Source organism: Triturus cristatus, chromosome 10 (assembly GCF_964204655.1).
Source record: "Triturus cristatus chromosome 10, aTriCri1.1, whole genome shotgun sequence".
In the NCBI taxonomy this organism is placed as follows: domain Eukaryota; kingdom Metazoa; phylum Chordata; class Amphibia; order Caudata; family Salamandridae; genus Triturus; species Triturus cristatus.
The window spans coordinates 808,148,222-808,168,539 of NC_140593.1; positions in this window are offsets into that span (position 1 = coordinate 808,148,222).

A 20,318-nucleotide genomic window follows, 5' to 3' on the forward strand; every position below is an offset into this window, starting at 1 on the left:
TTTTTTCCTATTCAGAAGCTTCTATTTCGACCAATTTAAGGCATTAAAGTGACTCTAAACACACTTGTTTTTCTTCCCAAAGTAATAATTTACATGGAATAGTCATTTGCAGGCAAAAAATTAAATATTAAAAAATGTCCATTTCTGACCATCTGGAGAAATTTCGACAGGTCACGGGTCATCGTTTTTCATCAGAAAATTGATTTTTTTGGAATGTAGAAAACTTGATTCAAAATGTCATTTGGAATGTGCCTCACGTTGAATAACTACTTTTTAAAGCCTCAATGTGACCAAAAATTCCATTATTACAGACTTTTTCTCCTATTCAGTAGCTTCTATTTCGACCAATTATAGGCATTTAAGTGACTCTAAACACACTTATTTTTGTTCCAAAAGTGATAACTTACATGGAATAGTCATTTGCAGTCAAAAAATTAAACTTTTAAAAATTTCCATTTCTGACCATCTGGAGAAATTTCGACAGGTCACGGGTCATCGTTTTTCATCAGAAAATTGATTTTTTGGACAGTAGAAAAATTGATTCAAAATGTCATTTGGAATGTGCCTCATGTTGAATAACTACTTTTTAAAGCCTCAATGTGACCAAAATTGCCATTATTACAGACATTTTCTCCTATTCAGAAGCTTCTATTTCGACCAATTTCAGGCATTAAAGAGACTCTAAACACACTTGTTTTGAGTTCCAAAAGTGATAATTTAAATGGAATAGTCATTTGCAGTCAAAAAATTAAACATTAAAAAATTTCCATTTCTGACCATCTGGAGAAATTTCGACAGGTCACGAGTCATCGTTTTTCATCAGAAAATTGATTTTTTGGACTGTAGAAAAATTGATTCCAAATGTCATTTGGAATGTGCCTCATGTTGAATAACTACTTTTTAAAGCCTCAATGTGACCAAAAATGCCATTATTACAGACATTTTTTCCTATTCAGAAGCTTCTATCTCGACCAATTTAAGGCATTAAAGTGACTCTAAACACACTTATTTTTGTTCCAAAAGCGATAATTTACATGGAATAGTCATATGCAGTCAAAAAATTAAACATTAAAAAATGTCCATTTCTGACCATCTCGAGACATTTTGACAGGTCACGGGTCATCGTTTTTCATCAGATAATTGATTTTTTGGACTGTAGAAAAAATGATTCAAAATGTCATTTGGATTGTGCCTCATGTTGAATAACTACTTTTTAAAGCCTCAAAGTGACCAAAATTGCTATTATTACAGACATTTTTTCCTATTCAGAAGCTTCTATTTCGACCAATTTAAGGCATTAAAGTGACTCTAAACACTCTTGTTTTTCTTCCCAAAGTAATAATTTACATGGAATAGTCATTTGCAGTCAAAAAATTAAACATAAAAAAATTTCCATTTCTGACCATCTGGAGAAATTTCGACAGGTCACGGGTCATCGTTTTTCATCAGAAAATTGATTTTTTGGACTGTAGAAAAATGTATTCCAAATGTCATTTGGAATGTACCTCATGTTGAATAACTACTTTTTAAAGCCTCAATGTGACCAAAAATTCCATTATTACAGACTTTTTCTCCTATTCAGTAGCTTCTATTTCGACCAATTTCAGGCATTTAAGTGACTCTAAACACACTTATTTTTGTTCCAAAAGTGATAATTTACATGGAATAGTCATTTGCAGTCAAAAAATTAAACTTTAAAAAATTTCCATTTCTGACCATCTGGAGAAATTTCGACAGGTCACGGGTCATCGTTTTTCATCAGAAAATTGATTTTTTGGACTGTAGAAAAATTGATTCAAAATGTCATTTGGATTGTGCCTCATGTTGAATAACTACTTTTTAAAGCCTCAATGTGACGAAAATTGCCATTATTACAGACATTTTCTCCTATTCAGAAGCTTCTATTTCGACCAATTTCAGGCATTAAAGTGATTCTAAACACACTTGTTTTTGTTCCAAAAGTGATAATTTACATGGAAAAGTCATTTGCAGTCAAAAAATTAAACATAAAAAAATTTCCATTTCTGACCATCTGGAGAAATTTCAACAGGTCACGGGTCATCGTTTTTCATCAGAAAATTGATTTTTTGGACTGTAGAAAAATGTATTCCAAATGTCATTTGGAATGTGCCTCACGTTGAATAACTACTTTTTAAAGCCTCAATGTGGCCAAAAATGCCATTATTACACACATTTTCTCCTATTCAGAAGCTTCTATTTCGACCAATTTCAGGCATTAAAGAGACTCTAGACACACTTGTTTTTGTTCCAAAAGTGATAATTTAAATGGAAAAGTCATTTGCAGTCAAAAAATTAAACATTAAAAAATTTCCATTTCTGACCATCTGGAGAAAATTCGGCAGGTCACGAGTTATCGTTTTTCATCAGAAAATTGATTTTTTGGACTGTAGAAAAATTGATTCCAAATGTCATTTGGAATGTGCCTCATGTTGAATAACTACTTTTTAAAGCCTCAATGTGACCAAAAATGCCATTATTACAGACATTTTTTCCTATTCAGAAGCTTCTATCTCGACCAATTTAAGGCATTAAAGTGACTCTAAACACAATTGTTTTTGTTTCAAAAGTGATAATTTACATGGAATAGTCATTTGCAGTCAAAAAATTAAACATAAAAAATTTCTATTTCTGACCATCTGGAGACATTTTGACAGGTCACGTGTCATCGTTTTTCATCAGAAAATTGATTTTTTTGGACTGTAGAAAACTTGATTCAAAATGTCATTTGGAATGTGCCTCACGTTGAATAACTACTTTTTAAAGCCTCAATGTGACCAAAAATTCCATTATTACAGACTTTTTCTCCTATTCAGTAGCTTCTATTTCGACCAATTTCAGGCATTTAAGTGACTCTAAACACACTTATTTTTGTTCCAAAAGTGATAATTTACATGGAATAGTCATTTGCAGTCAAAAAATTAAACTTTAAAAAATTTCCATTTCTGACCATCTGGAGAAATTTCGACAGGTCACGGGTCATCGTTTTTCATCAGAAAATTGATTTTTTGGACTGTAGAAAAATTGATTCAAAATGTCATTTGGATTGTGCCTCATGTTGAATAACTACTTTTTAAAGCCTCAATGTGACGAAAATTGCCATTATTACAGACATTTTCTCCTATTCAGAAGCTTCTATTTCGACCAATTTCAGGCGTTAAAGAGACTCTAAACACACTTGTTTTTGTTCCAAAAGTGATAAATTAAATGGAATAGTCATTTGCAGTCAAAAAATTAAACATTAAAAAATTTCCATTTCTGACCATCTGGAGAAATTTCGACAGGTCACGGGTCATCGTTTTTCATCAGAAAATTGATTTTTTGGACTGTAGAAAAATTGATTCAAAATGTCATTTGGATTAAAGATTAAAGAGACTCTAAACACACTTGTTTTTGTTCCAAAAGTGATAATTTAAATTGAAAAGTCATTTGCAGTCAAAAAGTTAAACATTAAAACATTTCCATTTCTGACCATCTGGAGAAAGTTCGGCAGGTCACGAGTTATCGTTTTTCATCAGAAAATTGATTTTTTGGACTGTAGAAAAATTGATTCCAAATGTCATTTGGAATGTGCCTCATGTTGAACAACTACTTTTTAAAGCCTCAAAGTGACCAAAATTGCCATTATTACAGACATTTTTTCCTATTCAGAAGCTTCTATTTCGACCAATTTAAGGCATTAAAGTGACTCTAAACACACTTGTTTTTCTTCCCAAAGTAATAATTTACATGGAATAGTCATTTGCAGTACAAAAATTAAACATAAAAAAATTTCCATTTCTGACCATCTGGAGAAATTTCGACAGGTCACGGGTCATCGTTTTTCATCAGAAAATTGATTTTTTGGACTGTAGAAAAATGTATTCCAAATGTCATTTGGAATGTACCTCATGTTGAATAACTACTTTTTAAAGCCTCAATGTGACCAAAAATTCAATTATTACAGACTTTTTCTCCTATTCAGTAGCTTCTATTTCGACCAATTTCAGGCTCTAAACACACTTATTTTTGTTCCAAAAGTGATAATTTACATGGAATAGTCATTTGCAGTCAAAAAATTAAACTTTAAAAAATTTCCATTTCTGACCATCTGGAGAAATTTCGACAGGTCACGGGTCATCGTTTTTCATCAGATAATTGATTTTTTGGACTGTAGAAAAATGTATTCCAAATGTCATTTGGAATGTACCTCATGTTGAATAACTACTTTTTAAAGCCTCAATGTGACCAAAAATTCCATTATTACAGACTTTTTCTCCTATTCAGTAGCTTCTATTTCGACCAATTTCAGGCATTTAAGTGACTCTAAACACACTTATTTTTGTTCCAAAAGTGATAATTTACATGGAATAGTCATTTGCAGTCAAAAAATTAAACTTTAAAAAATTTCCATTTCTGACCATCTGTAGAAATTTTGACAGGTCACGGGTCATCGTTTTTCATCAGAAAATTGATATTTTGGACTGTAGAAAAATTGAATCAAAATGTCATTTGGATTGTGCCTCATGTTGAATAACTACTTTTTAAAGCCTCAATGTGACGAAAATTGCCATTATTACAGACATTTTCTCCTATTCAGAAGCTTCTATTTCGACCAATTTCAGGCATTAAAGTGACTCTAAACACACTTGATTTTGTTCCAAAAGTGATAATTTACATGGAATAGTCATTTGCAGTCAAAAAATTAAACATAAAAAAATTTCCATTTCTGACCATCTGGAGAAATTTCAACAGGTCACGGGTCATCGTTTTTCATCAGAAAATTGATTTTTTGGACTGTAGAAAAATGTATTCCAAATGTCATTTGGAATGTGCCTCATGTTGAATAACTACTTTTTAAAGCCTCAATTTGACCAAAATTGCCATTATTACAGACATTTTTTCCTATTCAGAAGCTTCTATTTCGACCAATTTCAGGCATTAAAGTGACTCTAAAAACACTTATTTGTGTTCCAAAAGTGATAATTTACATGGAATAGTCATTTGCAGTCAAATAATTAAACATTAAAAAATGTCCATTTCTGACCATCTGGAGACATTTCAACAGGTCACGGGTCATCGTTTTTCATCAGAAAATTGATTTTTTGGACTGTAGAAAAATTGATTCAAAATGTCATTTGGAATGTGCCTCATGTTTAATAACTACTTTTTAAAGCCTCAATGTGACCAAAATTGCCATTATTACAGACATTTTTTCCTATTCAGAAGATTCTATTTTGACAAATTTCAGGCATTAAAGTGACTCTAAACACACTTGTTTTTGTTCCAAAAGTGATAATTTACATGGAATAGTAATTTGCAGTCAAAAAATTTAACTTTAAAAAATGTCCATTTCTGACCATCTGGAGACATTTCGACAGGTCACGGGTCATCGTTTTTCATCAGAAAATTGATTTTTTGGACTGTAGAAAAATTGATTCAAAATGTCATTTGGAATGTGCCTCACGTTGAATAACTACTTTTAAAAGCCTCAATGTGGCCAAAAATGCCATTATTACAGACATTTTCTCCTATTCAGAAGCTTCTATTTCGACCAATTTCAGGCATTAAAGAGACTCTAAACACACTTGTTTTTGTTCCAAAAGTGATAATTTAAATGGAAAAGTCTTTTGCAGTCAAAAAATTAAACATTAAAAAATTTCCATTTCTGACCATCTGGAGAAAATTCGGCTGGTCACGAGTTATCGTTTTTCATCAGAAAATTGATTTTTTGGACTGTAGAAAAATTGATTCCAAATGTCATTTGGAATGTGCCTCATGTTGAATAACTACTTTTTAAAGCCTCAATGTGACCAAAAATGCCATTATTACAGACATTTTTTCCTATTCAGAAGCTTCTATCTCGACCAATTTCAGGCATTAAAGTGACTCTAAACACACTTGTTTTTGTTCCAAAAGTGATAATTTACATGGAATAGTAATTTGCAGTCAAAAAATTAAACTTTAAAAAATGTCCACTTCTGACCATCTGGAGACATTTCGAGAGGTCACGGGTCATCGTTTTTCATCAGAAAATTGATTTTTTGGACTGTAGAAAAATTGATTCAAAATGTCATTTGGAATGTGCCTCACATTGAATAACTACTTTTTAAAGCCTCAATGTGGCCAAAAATGCCATTATTACAGACATTTTCTCCTATTCAGAAGCTTCTATTTCGACCAATTTCAGGCATTAAAGAGACTCTAAACACACTTGTTTTTGTTCCAAAAGTGATAATTTAAATGGAAAAGTCATTTGCAGTCAAAAAATTAAACATTAAAAAATTTCCATTTCTGACCATCTGGAGAAAATTCGGCTGGTCACGAGTTATCGTTTTTCATCAGAAAATTGATTTTTTGGACTGTAAAAAAATTGATTCCAAATGTCATTCGGAATGTGCCTCATGTTGAATAACTACTTTTTAAAGCCTCAATGTGACCAAAAATGCCATTATTACAGACATTTTTTCCTATTCAGAAGCTTCTATCTCGACCAATTTAAGGTATTAAAGTGACTCTAAACACACTTGTTTTTGTTTCAAAAGTGATAATTTACATGGAATAGTCATTTGCAGTCAAAAAATTAAACATAAAAAATTTCTATTTCTGACCATCTGGAGACATTTTGACAGGTCACGGGTCATCGTTTTTCATCAGAAAATTGATTTTTTTGGACTGTAGAAAACTTGATTCAAAATGTCATTTGGAATGTGCCTCACGTTGAATAACTACTTTTTAAAGCCTCAATGTGACCAAAAATTCCATTATTACAGACTTTTTCTCCTATTCAGTAGCTTCTATTTCGACCAATTTCAGGCATTTAAGTGACTCTAAACACACTTATTTTTGTTCCAAAAGTGATAACTTACATGGAATAGTCATTTGAAGTCAAAAAATTAAACTTTAAAAAATTTCCATTTCTTACCATCTGGAGAAATTTCGACAGGTCACGGGTCATCGTTTTTCATCAGAAAATTTATTTTTTGGACTGTAGAAAAATTGATTCAAAATGTCATTTGGAATGTGCCTCATGTTGAATAACTACTTTTTAAAGCCTCAATGTGACCAAAATTGCCATTATTACAGACATTTTCTCCTATTCAGAAGCTTCTATTTCGACCAATTTCAGGCATTAAAGAGACTCTAAACACACTTGTTTTAGTTCCAAAAGTGATAATTTAAATGGAATAGTCATTTGCAGTCAAAAAATTAAACATTAAAAAATTTCCATTTCTGACCATCTGGAGAAATTTCGACAGGTCACGAGTCATCGTTTTTCATCAGAAAATTGATTTTTTGGACTGTAGAAAAATTGATTCCAAATGTCATTTGGAATGTGCCTCATGTTGAATAACTACTTTTTAAAGCCTCAATGTGACCAAAAATGCCATTATTACAGACTTTTTCTCCTAATCAGAAGCTTCTATTTCGACAAATTTCAGGCATTAAAGTGACTCTAAACACACTTGTTTTTGTTTCAAAAGTGATAATTTACATGGAATAGTCATTTGCAGTCAAAAAATTAAACATAAAATTTTTTCCATTTCTGACCATCTGGAGAAATTTCGACAGGTCACGGGTCATCGTTTTTCATCAGAAAATTGATTTTTTGGACTGTAGAAAAATTGATTCCAAATGTCATTTGGAATGTGCCTCATGTTGAATAACTACTTTTTAAAGCCTCAATGTGACCAAAATTGCCATTATTACAGACTTTTTCTCCTAATCAGAAGCTTCTATTTCGACCAATTTCAGGCATTAAAGTGACTCTAAACACTTGTTTTTGTTCCAAAAGTGATAATTTACATGGAATAGTAATTTGCAGTCAAAAAATTAAACTTTAAAAAATTTCCATTTCTGACCATCTGGAGACATTTCGACACGTCACGGGTCATCGTTTTTCATCAGAAAATTGATTTTTTGGACTGTAGAAAAATTGATTCCAAATGTCATTTGGAATGTGCCTCATGTTGAATAACTACTTTTTAAAGCCTCAATGTGACCAAAAATGCCATTATTACAGACATTTTTTCCTATTCAGAAGCTTCTATCTCGACCAATTTAAGGCATTAAAGTGACTCTAAACACACTTATTTTTGTTCCAAAAGCGATAATTTACATGGAATAGTCATATGCAGTCAAAAAATTAAACATTAAAAAATGTCCATTTCTGACCATCTCGAGACATTTTGACAGGTCACGGGTCATCGTTTTTCATCAGATAATTGATTTTTTGGACTGTAGAAAAAATGATTCAAAATGTCATTTGGATTGTGCCTCATGTTGAATAACTACTTTTTAAAGCCTCAAAGTGACCAAAATTGCTATTATTACAGACATTTTTTCCTATTCAGAAGCTTCTATTTCGACCAATTTAAGGCATTAAAGTGACTCTAAACACTCTTGTTTTTCTTCCCAAAGTAATAATTTACATGGAATAGTCATTTGCAGTCAAAAAATTAAACATAAAAAAATTTCCATTTCTGACCATCTGGAGAAATTTCGACAGGTCACGGGTCATCGTTTTTCATCAGAAAATTGATTTTTTGGACTGTAGAAAAATGTATTCCAAATGTCATTTGGAATGTACCTCATGTTGAATAACTACTTTTTAAAGCCTCAATGTGACCAAAAATTCCATTATTACAGACTTTTTCTCCTATTCAGTAGCTTCTATTTCGACCAATTTCAGGCATTTAAGTGACTCTAAACACACTTATTTTTGTTCCAAAAGTGATAATTTACATGGAATAGTCATTTGCAGTCAAAAAATTAAACTTTAAAAAATTTCCATTTCTGACCATCTGGAGAAATTTCGACAGGTCACGGGTCATCGTTTTTCATCAGAAAATTGATTTTTTGGACTGTAGAAAAATTGATTCAAAATGTCATTTGGATTGTGCCTCATGTTGAATAACTACTTTTTAAAGCCTCAATGTGACGAAAATTGCCATTATTACAGACATTTTCTCCTATTCAGAAGCTTCTATTTCGACCAATTTCAGGCATTAAAGTGATTCTAAACACACTTGTTTTTGTTCCAAAAGTGATAATTTACATGGAAAAGTCATTTGCAGTCAAAAAATTAAACATAAAAAAATTTCCATTTCTGACCATCTGGAGAAATTTCAACAGGTCACGGGTCATCGTTTTTCATCAGAAAATTGATTTTTTGGACTGTAGAAAAATGTATTCCAAATGTCATTTGGAATGTGCCTCACGTTGAATAACTACTTTTTAAAGCCTCAATGTGGCCAAAAAAGCCATTATTACACACATTTTCTCCTATTCAGAAGCTTCTATTTCGACCAATTTCAGGCATTAAAGAGACTCTAGACACACTTGTTTTTGTTCCAAAAGTGATAATTTAAATGGAAAAGTCATTTGCAGTCAAAAAATTAAACATAAAAAATTTCTATTTCTGACCATCTGGAGACATTTTGACAGGTCACGTGTCATCGTTTTTCATCAGAAAATTGATGTTTTTGGACTGTAGAAAACTTGATTCAAAATGTCATTTGGAATGTGCCTCACGTTGAATAACTACTTTTTAAAGCCTCAATGTGACCAAAAATTCCATTATTACAGACTTTTTCTCCTATTCAGTAGCTTCTATTTCGACCAATTTCAGGCATTTAAGTGACTCTAAACACACTTATTTTTGTTCCAAAAGTGATAATTTACATGGAATAGTCATTTGCAGTCAAAAAATTTAACTTTAAAAAATTTCCATTTCTGACCATCTGGAGAAATTTCGACAGGTCACGGGTCATCGTTTTTCATCAGAAAATTGATTTTTTGGACTGTAGAAAAATTGATTCAAAATGTCATTTGGATTGTGCCTCATGTTGAATAACTACTTTTTAAAGCCTCAATGTGACGAAAATTGCCATTATTACAGACATTTTCTCCTATTCAGAAGCTTCTATTTCGACCAATTTCAGGCGTTAAAGAGACTCTAAACACACTTGTTTTTGTTCCAAAAGTGATAAATTAAATGGAATAGTCATTTGCAGTCAAAAAATTAAACATTAAAAAATTTCCATTTCTGACCATCTGGAGAAATTTCGACAGGTCACGGGTCATCGTTTTTCATCAGAAAATTGATTTTTTGGACTGTAGAAAAATGTATTCCAAATGTCATTTGGAATGTACCTCATGTTGAATAACTACTTTTTAAAGCCTCAATGTGACCAAAAATTCCATTATTACAGACTTTTTCTCCTATTCAGTAGCTTCTATTTCGACCAATTTCAGGCATTTAAGTGACTCTAAACACACTTATTTTTGTTCCAAAAGTGATAATTTACATGGAATAGTCATTTGCAGTCAAAAAATTAAACTTTAAAAAATTTCCATTTCTGACCATCTGGAGAAATTTCGACAGGTCACGGGTCATCGTTTTTCATCAGAAAATTGATTTTTTGGACTGTAGAAAAATTGATTCAAAATGTCATTTGGATTGTGCCTCATGTTGAATAACTACTTTTTAAAGCCTCAATGTGACGAAAATTGCCATTATTACAGACATTTTCTCCTATTCAGAAGCTTCTATTTCGACCAATTTCAGGCATTAAAGTGATTCTAAACACACTTGTTTTTGTTCCAAAAGTGATAATTTACATGGAAAAGTCATTTGCAGTCAAAAAATTAAACATAAAAAAATTTCCATTTCTGACCATCTGGAGAAATTTCAACAGGTCACGGGTCATCGTTTTTCATCAGAAAATTGATTTTTTGGACTGTAGAAAAATGTATTCCAAATGTCATTTGGAATGTGCCTCACGTTGAATAACTACTTTTTAAAGCCTCAATGTGGCCAAAAATGCCATTATTACACACATTTTCTCCTATTCAGAAGCTTCTATTTCGACCAATTTCAGGCATTAAAGAGACTCTAGACACACTTGTTTTTGTTCCAAAAGTGATAATTTAAATGGAAAAGTCATTTGCAGTCAAAAAATTAAACATAAAAAATTTCTATTTCTGACCATCTGGAGACATTTTGACAGGTCACGTGTCATCGTTTTTCATCAGAAAATTGATGTTTTTGGACTGTAGAAAACTTGATTCAAAATGTCATTTGGAATGTGCCTCACGTTGAATAACTACTTTTTAAAGCCTCAATGTGACCAAAAATTCCATTATTACAGACTTTTTCTCCTATTCAGTAGCTTCTATTTCGACCAATTTCAGGCATTAAAGTGACTCTAAACACTTGTTTTTGTTCCAAAAGTGATAATTTACATGGAATAGTAATTTGCAGTCAAAAAATTAAACTTTAAAAAATTTCCATTTCTGACCATCTGGAGACATTTCGACACGTCACGGGTCATCGTTTTTCATCAGAAAATTGATTTTTTGGACTGTAGAAAAATTGATTCCAAATGTCATTTGGAATGTGCCTCATGTTGAATAACTACTTTTTAAAGCCTCAATGTGACCAAAAATGCCATTATTACAGACATTTTTTCCTATTCAGAAGCTTCTATCTCGACCAATTTAAGGCATTAAAGTGACTCTAAACACACTTATTTTTGTTCCAAAAGCGATAATTTACATGGAATAGTCATATGCAGTCAAAAAATTAAACATTAAAAAATGTCCATTTCTGACCATCTCGAGACATTTTGACAGGTCACGGGTCATCGTTTTTCATCAGATAATTGATTTTTTGGACTGTAGAAAAAATGATTCAAAATGTCATTTGGATTGTGCCTCATGTTGAATAACTACTTTTTAAAGCCTCAAAGTGACCAAAATTGCTATTATTACAGACATTTTTTCCTATTCAGAAGCTTCTATTTCGACCAATTTAAGGCATTAAAGTGACTCTAAACACTCTTGTTTTTCTTCCCAAAGTAATAATTTACATGGAATAGTCATTTGCAGTCAAAAAATTAAACATAAAAAAATTTCCATTTCTGACCATCTGGAGAAATTTCGACAGGTCACGGGTCATCGTTTTTCATCAGAAAATTGATTTTTTGGACTGTAGAAAAATGTATTCCAAATGTCATTTGGAATGTACCTCATGTTGAATAACTACTTTTTAAAGCCTCAATGTGACCAAAAATTCCATTATTACAGACTTTTTCTCCTATTCAGTAGCTTCTATTTCGACCAATTTCAGGCATTTAAGTGACTCTAAACACACTTATTTTTGTTCCAAAAGTGATAATTTACATGGAATAGTCATTTGCAGTCAAAAAATTAAACTTTAAAAAATTTCCATTTCTGACCATCTGGAGAAATTTCGACAGGTCACGGGTCATCGTTTTTCATCAGAAAATTGATTTTTTGGACTGTAGAAAAATTGATTCAAAATGTCATTTGGATTGTGCCTCATGTTGAATAACTACTTTTTAAAGCCTCAATGTGACGAAAATTGCCATTATTACAGACATTTTCTCCTATTCAGAAGCTTCTATTTCGACCAATTTCAGGCATTAAAGTGATTCTAAACACACTTGTTTTTGTTCCAAAAGTGATAATTTACATGGAAAAGTCATTTGCAGTCAAAAAATTAAACATAAAAAAATTTCCATTTCTGACCATCTGGAGAAATTTCAACAGGTCACGGGTCATCGTTTTTCATCAGAAAATTGATTTTTTGGACTGTAGAAAAATGTATTCCAAATGTCATTTGGAATGTGCCTCACGTTGAATAACTACTTTTTAAAGCCTCAATGTGGCCAAAAATGCCATTATTACACACATTTTCTCCTATTCAGAAGCTTCTATTTCGACCAATTTCAGGCATTAAAGAGACTCTAGACACACTTGTTTTTGTTCCAAAAGTGATAATTTAAATGGAAAAGTCATTTGCAGTCAAAAAATTAAACATAAAAAATTTCTATTTCTGACCATCTGGAGACATTTTGACAGGTCACGTGTCATCGTTTTTCATCAGAAAATTGATGTTTTTGGACTGTAGAAAACTTGATTCAAAATGTCATTTGGAATGTGCCTCACGTTGAATAACTACTTTTTAAAGCCTCAATGTGACCAAAAATTCCATTATTACAGACTTTTTCTCCTATTCAGTAGCTTCTATTTCGACCAATTTCAGGCATTTAAGTGACTCTAAACACACTTATTTTTGTTCCAAAAGTGATAATTTACATGGAATAGTCATTTGCAGTCAAAAAATTTAACTTTAAAAAATTTCCATTTCTGACCATCTGGAGAAATTTCGACAGGTCACGGGTCATCGTTTTTCATCAGAAAATTGATTTTTTGGACTGTAGAAAAATTGATTCAAAATGTCATTTGGATTGTGCCTCATGTTGAATAACTACTTTTTAAAGCCTCAATGTGACGAAAATTGCCATTATTACAGACATTTTCTCCTATTCAGAAGCTTCTATTTCGACCAATTTCAGGCGTTAAAGAGACTCTAAACACACTTGTTTTTGTTCCAAAAGTGATAAATTAAATGGAATAGTCATTTGCAGTCAAAAAATTAAACATTAAAAAATTTCCATTTCTGACCATCTGGAGAAATTTCGACAGGTCACGGGTCATCGTTTTTCATCAGAAAATTGATTTTTTGGACTGTAGAAAAATGTATTCCAAATGTCATTTGGAATGTACCTCATGTTGAATAACTACTTTTTAAAGCCTCAATGTGACCAAAAATTCCATTATTACAGACTTTTTCTCCTATTCAGTAGCTTCTATTTCGACCAATTTCAGGCATTTAAGTGACTCTAAACACACTTATTTTTGTTCCAAAAGTGATAATTTACATGGAATAGTCATTTGCAGTCAAAAAATTAAACTTTAAAAAATTTCCATTTCTGACCATCTGGAGACATTTCGACAGGTCACGGGTCATCGTTTTTCATCAGAAAATTGATTTTTTGGACTGTAGAAAAATTGATTCAAAATGTCATTTGGATTGTGCCTCATGTTGAATAACTACTTTTTAAAGCCTCAATGTGACGAAAATTGCCATTATTACAGACATTTTCTCCTATTCAGAAGCTTCTATTTCGACCAATTTCAGGCATTAAAGTGATTCTAAACACACTTGTTTTTGTTCCAAAAGTGATAATTTACATGGAAAAGTCATTTGCAGTCAAAAAATTAAACATAAAAAAATTTCCATTTCTGACCATCTGGAGAAATTTCAACAGGTCACGGGTCATCGTTTTTCATCAGAAAATTGATTTTTTGGACTGTAGAAAAATGTATTCCAAATGTCATTTGGAATGTGCCTCACGTTGAATAACTACTTTTTAAAGCCTCAATGTGGCCAAAAATGCCATTATTACACACATTTTCTCCTATTCAGAAGCTTCTATTTCGACCAATTTCAGGCATTAAAGAGACTCTAGACACACTTGTTTTTGTTCCAAAAGTGATAATTTAAATGGAAAAGTCATTTGCAGTCAAAAAATTAAACATAAAAAATTTCTATTTCTGACCATCTGGAGACATTTTGACAGGTCACGTGTCATCGTTTTTCATCAGAAAATTGATGTTTTTGGACTGTAGAAAACTTGATTCAAAATGTCATTTGGAATGTGCCTCACGTTGAATAACTACTTTTTAAAGCCTCAATGTGACCAAAAATTCCATTATTACAGACTTTTTCTCCTATTCAGTAGCTTCTATTTCGACCAATTTCAGGCATTTAAGTGACTCTAAACACACTTATTTTTGTTCCAAAAGTGATAATTTACATGGAATAGTCATTTGCAGTCAAAAAATTTAACTTTAAAAAATTTCCATTTCTGACCATCTGGAGAAATTTCGACAGGTCACGGGTCATCGTTTTTCATCAGAAAATTGATTTTTTGGACTGTAGAAAAATTGATTCAAAATGTCATTTGGATTGTGCCTCATGTTGAATAACTACTTTTTAAAGCCTCAATGTGACGAAAATTGCCATTATTACAGACATTTTCTCCTATTCAGAAGCTTCTATTTCGACCAATTTCAGGCGTTAAAGAGACTCTAAACACACTTGTTTTTGTTCCAAAAGTGATAAATTAAATGGAATAGTCATTTGCAGTCAAAAAATTAAACATTAAAAAATTTCCATTTCTGACCATCTGGAGAAATTTCGACAGGTCACGGGTCATCGTTTTTCATCAGAAAATTGATTTTTTGGACTGTAGAAAAATGTATTCCAAATGTCATTTGGAATGTACCTCATGTTGAATAACTACTTTTTAAAGCCTCAATGTGACCAAAAATTCCATTATTACAGACTTTTTCTCCTATTCAGTAGCTTCTATTTCGACCAATTTCAGGCATTTAAGTGACTCTAAACACACTTATTTTTGTTCCAAAAGTGATAATTTACATGGAATAGTCATTTGCAGTCAAAAAATTAAACTTTAAAAAATTTCCATTTCTGACCATCTGGAGAAATTTCGACAGGTCACGGGTCATCGTTTTTCATCAGAAAATTGATTTTTTGGACTGTAGAAAAATTGATTCAAAATGTCATTTGGATTGTGCCTCATGTTGAATAACTACTTTTTAAAGCCTCAATGTGACGAAAATTGCCATTATTACAGACATTTTCTCCTATTCAGAAGCTTCTATTTCGACCAATTTCAGGCATTAAAGTGATTCTAAACACACTTGTTTTTGTTCCAAAAGTGATAATTTACATGGAAAAGTCATTTGCAGTCAAAAAATTAAACATAAAAAAATTTCCATTTCTGACCATCTGGAGAAATTTCAACAGGTCACGGGTCATCGTTTTTCATCAGAAAATTGATTTTTTGGACTGTAGAAAAATGTATTCCAAATGTCATTTGGAATGTGCCTCACGTTGAATAACTACTTTTTAAAGCCTCAATGTGGCCAAAAATGCCATTATTACACACATTTTCTCCTATTCAGAAGCTTCTATTTCGACCAATTTCAGGCATTAAAGAGACTCTAGACACACTTGTTTTTGTTCCAAAAGTGATAATTTAAATGGAAAAGTCATTTGCAGTCAAAAAATTAAACATAAAAAATTTCTATTTCTGACCATCTGGAGACATTTTGACAGGTCACGTGTCATCGTTTTTCATCAGAAAATTGATGTTTTTGGACTGTAGAAAACTTGATTCAAAATGTCATTTGGAATGTGCCTCACGTTGAATAACTACTTTTTAAAGCCTCAATGTGACCAAAAATTCCATTATTACAGACTTTTTCTCCTATTCAGTAGCTTCTATTTCGACCAATTTCAGGCATTAAAGTGACTCTAAACACTTGTTTTTGTTCCAAAAGTGATAATTTACATGGAATAGTAATTTGCAGTCAAAAAATTAAACTTTAAAAAATTTCCATTTCTGACCATCTGGAGACATTTCGACACGTCACGGGTCATCGTTTTTCATCAGAAAATTGATTTTTTGGACTGTAGAAAAATTGATTCCAAATGTCATTTGGAATGTGCCTCATGTTGAATAACTACTTTTTAAAGCCTCAATGTGACCAAAAATGCCATTATTACAGACATTTTTTCCTATTCAGAAGCTTCTATCTCGACCAATTTAAGGCATTAAAGTGACTCTAAACACACTTATTTTTGTTCCAAAAGCGATAATTTACATGGAATAGTCATATGCAGTCAAAAAATTAAACATTAAAAAATGTCCATTTCTGACCATCTCGAGACATTTTGACAGGTCACGGGTCATCGTTTTTCATCAGATAATTGATTTTTTGGACTGTAGAAAAAATGATTCAAAATGTCATTTGGATTGTGCCTCATGTTGAATAACTACTTTTTAAAGCCTCAAAGTGACCAAAATTGCTATTATTACAGACATTTTTTCCTATTCAGAAGCTTCTATTTCGACCAATTTAAGGCATTAAAGTGACTCTAAACACTCTTGTTTTTCTTCCCAAAGTAATAATTTACATGGAATAGTCATTTGCAGTCAAAAAATTAAACATAAAAAAATTTCCATTTCTGACCATCTGGAGAAATTTCGACAGGTCACGGGTCATCGTTTTTCATCAGAAAATTGATTTTTTGGACTGTAGAAAAATGTATTCCAAATGTCATTTGGAATGTACCTCATGTTGAATAACTACTTTTTAAAGCCTCAATGTGACCAAAAATTCCATTATTACAGACTTTTTCTCCTATTCAGTAGCTTCTATTTCGACCAATTTCAGGCATTTAAGTGACTCTAAACACACTTATTTTTGTTCCAAAAGTGATAATTTACATGGAATAGTCATTTGCAGTCAAAAAATTAAACTTTAAAAAATTTCCATTTCTGACCATCTGGAGAAATTTCGACAGGTCACGGGTCATCGTTTTTCATCAGAAAATTGATTTTTTGGACTGTAGAAAAATTGATTCAAAATGTCATTTGGATTGTGCCTCATGTTGAATAACTACTTTTTAAAGCCTCAATGTGACGAAAATTGCCATTATTACAGACATTTTCTCCTATTCAGAAGCTTCTATTTCGACCAATTTCAGGCATTAAAGTGATTCTAAACACACTTGTTTTTGTTCCAAAAGTGATAATTTACATGGAAAAGTCATTTGCAGTCAAAAAATTAAACATAAAAAAATTTCCATTTCTGACCATCTGGAGAAATTTCAACAGGTCACGGGTCATCGTTTTTCATCAGAAAATTGATTTTTTGGACTGTAGAAAAATGTATTCCAAATGTCATTTGGAATGTGCCTCACGTTGAATAACTACTTTTTAAAGCCTCAATGTGGCCAAAAATGCCATTATTACACACATTTTCTCCTATTCAGAAGCTTCTATTTCGACCAATTTCAGGCATTAAAGAGACTCTAGACACACTTGTTTTTGTTCCAAAAGTGATAATTTAAATGGAAAAGTCATTTGCAGTCAAAAAATTAAACATAAAAAATTTCTATTTCTGACCATCTGGAGACATTTTGACAGGTCACGTGTCATCGTTTTTCATCAGAAAATTGATGTTTTTGGACTGTAGAAAACTTGATTCAAAATGTCATTTGGAATGTGCCTCACGTTGAATAACTACTTTTTAAAGCCTCAATGTGACCAAAAATTCCATTATTACAGACTTTTTCTCCTATTCAGTAGCTTCTATTTCGACCAATTTCAGGCATTTAAGTGACTCTAAACACACTTATTTTTGTTCCAAAAGTGATAATTTACATGGAATAGTCATTTGCAGTCAAAAAATTTAACTTTAAAAAATTTCCATTTCTGACCATCTGGAGAAATTTCGACAGGTCACGGGTCATCGTTTTTCATCAGAAAATTGATTTTTTGGACTGTAGAAAAATTGATTCAAAATGTCATTTGGATTGTGCCTCATGTTGAATAACTACTTTTTAAAGCCTCAATGTGACGAAAATTGCCATTATTACAGACATTTTCTCCTATTCAGAAGCTTCTATTTCGACCAATTTCAGGCGTTAAAGAGACTCTAAACACACTTGTTTTTGTTCCAAAAGTGATAAATTAAATGGAATAGTCATTTGCAGTCAAAAAATTAAACATTAAAAAATTTCCATTTCTGACCATCTGGAGAAATTTCGACAGGTCACGGGTCATCGTTTTTCATCAGAAAATTGATTTTTTGGACTGTAGAAAAATGTATTCCAAATGTCATTTGGAATGTACCTCATGTTGAATAACTACTTTTTAAAGCCTCAATGTGACCAAAAATTCCATTATTACAGACTTTTTCTCCTATTCAGTAGCTTCTATTTCGACCAATTTCAGGCATTTAAGTGACTCTAAACACACTTATTTTTGTTCCAAAAGTGATAATTTACATGGAATAGTCATTTGCAGTCAAAAAATTAAACTTTAAAAAATTTCCATTTCTGACCATCTGGAGACATTTCGACAGGTCACGGGTCATCGTTTTTCATCAGAAAATTGATTTTTTGGACTGTAGAAAAATTGATTCAAAATGTCATTTGGATTGTGCCTCATGTTGAATAACTACTTTTTAAAGCCTCAATGTGACGAAAATTGCCATTATTACAGACATTTTCTCCTATTCAGAAGCTTCTATTTCGACCAATTTCAGGCATTAAAGTGATTCTAAACACACTTGTTTTTGTTCCAAAAGTGATAATTTACATGGAAAAGTCATTTGCAGTCAAAAAATTAAACATAAAAAAATTTCCATTTCTGACCATCTGGAGAAATTTCAACAGGTCACGGGTCATCGTTTTTCATCAGAAAATTGATTTTTTGGACTGTAGAAAAATGTATTCCAAATGTCATTTGGAATGTGCCTCACGTTGAATAACTACTTTTTAAAGCCTCAATGTGGCCAAAAATGCCATTATTACACACATTTTCTCCTATTCAGAAGCTTCTATTTCGACCAATTTCAGGCATTAAAGAGACTCTAGACACACTTGTTTTTGTTCCAAAAGTGATAATTTAAATGGAAAAGTCATTTGCAGTCAAAAAATTAAACATAAAAAATTTCTATTTCTGACCATCTGGAGACATTTTGACAGGTCACGTGTCATCGTTTTTCATCAGAAAATTGATGTTTTTGGACTGTAGAAAACTTGATTCAAAATGTCATTTGGAATGTGCCTCACGTTGAATAACTACTTTTTAAAGCCTCAATGTGACCAAAAATTCCATTATTACAGACTTTTTCTCCTATTCAGTAGCTTCTATTTCGACCAATTTCAGGCATTTAAGTGACTCTAAACACACTTATTTTTGTTCCAAAAGTGATAATTTACATGGAATAGTCATTTGCAGTCAAAAAATTTAACTTTAAAAAATTTCCATTTCTGACCATCTGGAGAAATTTCGACAGGTCACGGGTCATCGTTTTTCATCAGAAAATTGATTTTTTGGACTGTAGAAAAATTGATTCAAAATGTCATTTGGATTGTGCCTCATGTTGAATAACTACTTTTTAAAGCCTCAATGTGACGAAAATTGCCATTATTACAGACATTTTCTCCTATTCAGAAGCTTCTATTTCGACCAATTTCAGGCGTTAAAGAGACTCTAAACACACTTGTTTTTGTTCCAAAAGTGATAAATTAAATGGAATAGTCATTTGCAGTCAAAAAATTAAACATTAAAAAATTTCCATTTCTGACCATCTGGAGAAATTTCGACAGGTCACGGGTCATCGTTTTTCATCAGAAAATTGATTTTTTGGACTGTAGAAAAATGTATTCCAAATGTCATTTGGAATGTACCTCATGTTGAATAACTACTTTTTAAAGCCTCAATGTGACCAAAAATTCCATTATTACAGACTTTTTCTCCTATTCAGTAGCTTCTATTTCGACCAATTTCAGGCATTTAAGTGACTCTAAACACACTTATTTTTGTTCCAAAAGTGATAATTTA